Genomic DNA, 5,681 nt, shown 5'->3' with positions numbered 1-5,681 from the left:
TGAATGACAAAAATAGGGAATTTTATAGAAACCATGTAATGCATGAGTTTTTATTGATGATGCAGTGAAGCACGTTGTTTATTTTCACAGGGCCTGACAAATGGCCTGATGCAGGTCGGTAGTCTCTATCAGATCGTTGCCTACTATGATCTGGCAACATCTACTAAGCTTCAAGTGAACTAGGAGTGATATGAAATGCAAGTTAACTGTTGATAAAATTGCGCTCAATTAACTATACTTCAGAACTGTTTTTGATACAAGATGTACGAAAATTTAGACTGTGATCTTTGTCTACCGAAGAAGATAGTATTAAATAGACCGATTTAATTCATACTAATCCCGCCAATTGTTAATATGCGCTACAACACAGCTATTTTACTTGTAAAACGGTGCAAAATGCCCGCGTGCTCTTTTCTGCCCGGTTCCACATGTTTCGTCAAACCTAAAAGCGACCAGCACACTGAAAGGACGGCTTTGTTTTCAACCTAAAAAGAATAAAATCAAAGTCACCTACCCATCTCAAGCACCATTACCTCATAATTGAGTGTGCATTTTGTGTAGTTAAGCAATCCTGTCTGTACCGTTCTCTCCATAAAATCCGTTTAGAAACGCAGACGAACGTCAGGGATACTAGCGCAAATGCAAATTTACCTCAACGGCCCTAGAGAGGCATGTTCTTGCCAATGGAACAATCCTGCGTCCATCCATCCTTACAGAAGCTCTTTAACGAATCCTGATTTATCTCCTGTCCACTTTGAAAAAGCAGGTTTTGTTCCCAAGCTGGGGTGAGACATCCCAGCGTTGCGTTAGCGCCACAGTAGCCCTTCAAGAACGTTCGCTCCCAACCAGCGCTCAGGCTACACGACGCTGGTCATGCGCGTTTTCAGCTTCTGCTCGTCATCTGTCACTTAGCACTAAAGACTCTATACGGAAGGTCCCCATTCTGCTTCGATCACTATCTTAGAAGCTAAGTAACCCATTAGTGCTTGTTCGGCTCCAGCAAGTACTGCGATACTCCAATATAGAGCAGTGATCGGTGCTCGGACTGGCATTTCGCTACCGCTCCTGCTGTTCAGGTCGTGCGGCTTGTACGGCAACCCGCACTGCTTCTACTTTTGACTGGTAGTGCATAGCCAGTTGAGCAACTTTGTTCAGGATGATATGCTCAACGTAAAGACTGGCACGGGTGGTAAGCCAATATGAGGACAAGTAAACGAGGCAAGCGGTACCAGCGATGGCGGCTGCGCCATTGGTAAAAACGGTTTCGGCGTAAAGGGCAGCGATACAGTGGACATTGTTACCAAGATGGTAAAACTGAAGGAAACAAAACGCAGATTTAAAAAGTGCTAAGCGTAATAGAGCGAGCCAGCCAGCTGATCGGAGACACGGAGACCGCATAGGGACTGCTTTTGCGGCGCCGTTATTGCTGCGGCTGCAGGCTTTGCCAGAGATCAGCGAAAAAAAAGACTTTTATTATGTATTATATCTGGGTGTATCAGTGCTCTGAGTGCTGTGGGCTGTGCAGCGCAAGTGCCACGAGGCGATCTTTTCATCCTGTTCCCAGGCGGCAGTATGGCTGGTCCGTTCAGATTCGACTGGGAACACGCGTCTGTTACAGCGAATATAGAACGATTTTGTGCAAGTAACGAACATAAACTTAGAATAGATATATAATAATATATGTCGTTCTTTGTTTGTAACGCTGATCGTGGGAAGCAGAACTCCCTTTGCTCCTATTTCTATGTCTATTTCAACTTGGGTGGGTAAATATTTATGAATGTATGTCTTTGTAAATGGTGATGACAAACGGTAAAATAAATGAGAAGATGCGTTTTACACTCTGCTTGCTGCAATAAGACTGAATAAATGACGAATCGACGCAGCGTAAAGGCAGCATGAGTATATTTCTGGAAGAAATAAACTAAAATGCAATATAGTAACTTCAACTTCCGGAATAAGTGATTTGAACCTTTGCTCTGTAAATTGATTGTGCAGATAAAGCAAACCTGAAGTTTGGAAAAATACTCATTATTTTATCTATAATGCCTGTAAATTTGATCAGTATCGTTAATAAAATTGATCGAGGCTAAATAATCGATAAAATATCGATACACAAAACCATTTTATAAGTACTAGCTTTTATTAAATCTAACTTAATAGCTTACGAGCCGACATCAGCTAATTCTTTAAGCTGATAAACATAATTTGTTATTCAACTATAGTAAATTACTTCCATACATACAATAAAGTAATTTATGCAGATTGGTTCTAAAACGGTTGGTTGAAAAAGCCCGGGCTGAGAAAAAGCTAGGTCAGTTTTTTTCATCGATATATTCTATAAAATATATATAATTAAACAATAAAAAAAAAAACTAATTATAAAAAGTTCATCTAGATCATCGGACAGGATGTTAAGCCTAATTTTATCGTTGTTGTATTATTATTGATCAGGATATTTGCCTACCTGTTAGTGTTTTTGCAAGAATCACATGTAAAATCACAAAATCAGACCGACTCACCTGCTTCTCAGTGTCCTCTCTTGCATCACTGGTCATCAACGTACCTACGTGTTTCTATTTCTAAAAAGATGCATATAGGACACTGGCGTCATTTTTCATAGGGCAAATCTTTTCCTCTCCGTTCAGCTAACCTTCTTACTATGCCCTGCTCCCATAGTTTTCCACTCCCGAGAAACATCATCTAAGGTGAATCTTTTTCAAGAAAGGCTAGTAGCAGGCTACTAGTTCGTACCTAGCCGGCCGCGGCTTGTTTTGCCACTTATTTCGCCTGCTTATTCGCTTGTCCGGTCAGCGGCTGGTCTTCGGATTGCCTGCTGATGATGGGCTGTCAACTGTTCTTTGTCGCGAACACTGCGTTCGTGTAGAGTCTCTGCTAGCTGGAACTCGGGCGGTGGGCGAAGGATCGTTAGCGATGGATCGGTCGGTACTTTGGATCCCGCGACAGTAGGGGACACCCGTTAATTCAAGGCTTCATGCGATAATATCATTAAGCCCATCAGCCCTCGCAGCAGCCGCGGCACTGCCTAAAGACGGGCAACGGTGATGGCGGCCCCAACCGCGGTGGTTGTTCTGCAATATGAATCTACACCGGCCGTTTTTGCTAGCCAGGACTGAAGGCAGTGGTAGTACAGGCGATGGATGGAAGAAGGACAAGCTGATCATGGTCTAGCCTGGCGTACGTTTGTGCCGCCAACGGCAAATTCGTCGCAGCCTGTTTTAACTGTAATGCTATGGTATAGGAGCTATATATCTTTGGGACAGCAGAGCGTCTGAGCCCAAAGAAGCTTGCCATGGAACTGGCCGTAATCTAATGCTGCGTATAAGGGTTACGAAAGGGGGTGAATGATAAGGTGACGGAAGGATAGCCAACGTTAGTGTGCAGGTCGAAAATCCGATGCAAGAAGAGAACCGTTTTCTAGCCGAAACGCAGCGTGGCGAAAAGCGGGTAGGCTGATGATCGACTTCATAACAGAGTGCCAGCGAGGGCCGGTTTACCATGGAGTCACCTCCATGAGGCACATGGTTGAATCCCTACATGTATTGTAGGTGTATTTGATGAAGGGCGCGGCTTCCCTGTAAGCCCATCACCGTGATATGACACTTCAGAAGCTTCAGACAGTTGTTTCCCATCCAGTCGATGAACATTGTACCGTCCTAGCACGGACCTCACGTATTTGGCAGAGGTCCTAAGCAGAAGGTAGATTTATCAATTACTTCCTCAGTCAAGGTCGAAACCAGGTCGAGAAGAGTTTTGCATCTCCTACTATGATATATTCCTAACAACCTTGGAAATAATATACCCGTTAATTTAATCTTCTTTTCGTAAACCACCTTAGTTCACACAGTCATGCCATCTTTATGGTTGGTGCATATAATACTAACAAACGATTAAATAAACGAATCGTCAGTTCAAGATAAAGCAGAGCCATAATCTAGGTAGCCAGGTTCGCGCTCGGCACGTACCTGCTGTAAACGTAATGAGCAGGACACTTAATTTGGTGAAACGAAGATCGGCAGGCGGGGATGAACAGCGCCTGCCTGGGATGCAAATATACGCTGCAAACTGTTGTACCGTGCTGGTTTTCTGTTCAACCCACGAAGGCCTTTGAATGAGGGGAAGGCTCCTTTAGCTGTGGTCATCATGCCCTGTGCCAGCCTCCCAACAATTTATCACTTGTCTGCCTGTACAGCCGAACCCTACAGTGAAGCCTTGTTCAGCGACCCGCCATCACCCCTGCTATCCCGTGAAAAGGTAACCACAACTAAATCCGCCAAAGATTTCGACGATTAAGCCCTCATTTTGAAACGAAGGATGAACGAGGGTGGTAACCGTACTGGTCGTACACTGGTTGTATCACATGATTGCACACAGTCAAATGGAGCTAGCGAGTCAAAACAACCCAACTAACTTTACCTAAAAGTTCTCGGTTGAGTTTGTTGCAGGAAAGTTTCCCTCTGGGAAGGCAATGTGAGCTTTGTGCTTCAGATATGTGCCTTATAGTGTGTTCCCTTCTGCCTATGGCATGGCTGCTACCGCAGCGACACAGTATAAAGTTGTAGAACTGGAACGGCCGACCTGGAGACACAAAAGTGAAGAGCCGTAAGCCGATCTACCGTTTGTGAGACAGACCTCCAGCTGCGTTCGAAAGGGCAGCCTTTCGTTCTCGTTATGTGGAACCAGCGTGGGGCTGAAGTAATTTAGCGTACACTTTGCGTGATGAAGAGTCGGGACTGCCCTTTTCGGTTTGTCTAACTTTGCCTTCAATTCAAGTGCGGATTGTTCCTTTGCCATTTAAGAGATTGCCAAGACGATTGTGGTGTGTATTTTTGTGTGAACGATTTTGTTGCCTAAAACCACACTCGAATTCGATAGGTACCTGGTTGGGCAGAGTTAATAGTCACTTGGAGAGTCAGCTATTTTTTGGTTCTGAACATAGTAGGAGGACTTTTGCTGCCTTTAATAGGTGCTAATGGTATCATTTAATCGAGCGATCAGATACCTCACAAGCAAGTGATTTGATAAATGCCATCTCACTCATGAGGGCATACATTTACAATTGTAAAATAAGTAATATCGATTCCGGCAAAAAGGCATATCATTTAGTAAAGAAGTAGTAATTATTATTACTATTTCTATTATTATATAAAAGCTTATTTTCTTATAAGTCTACCCGCGACCAAGAGAACTGTGTCAGTTCGGTACTGTATCTTTGACTACCCATCAGTAATTTTGCCTTGAGCAGAAAAAATTCGATGACGAAAAAGCTGTCTGGGGGTTGGCGAGGTCGATACTCTCGTTTATCTTATATGTCGCGTGCATAAATAGACAAATGGCAAGCTAACGTGTTTCACCCCCTCCACCCCCCATTCAGTAAAGTATAATAGAATATCGTATAGAAAGAACCGCCTCTTTGTCGTAAGAGAGTTTTCAGCTAACGAAACCAATTGTCAAGACTCGAGGATAACAGCTGCTTCGAGCAGGCTGCCGGAGAGATATTAATAAATTCATGTTGCCAAATCCACAGTTATTTTGTTAGCGGATGAAGGCAGAGGTAAACTTTTCCTTGTGCCGGCGTAGCGGAGGCAATGGCTAAACACATAACGTAGTAAAAACCGTTTAAGGGTTAGAAAAGACACTGGTTCGAAAAGGTTCGCTTGTTA

This window comes from Varroa jacobsoni, unplaced genomic scaffold (genome assembly GCF_002532875.2).
Source record: "Varroa jacobsoni isolate VJ856 unplaced genomic scaffold, vjacob_1.0 scaffold_441, whole genome shotgun sequence".
NCBI lineage: Eukaryota > Metazoa > Arthropoda > Arachnida > Mesostigmata > Varroidae > Varroa > Varroa jacobsoni.
Note: the sequence above shows the minus strand (reverse complement) of the source record.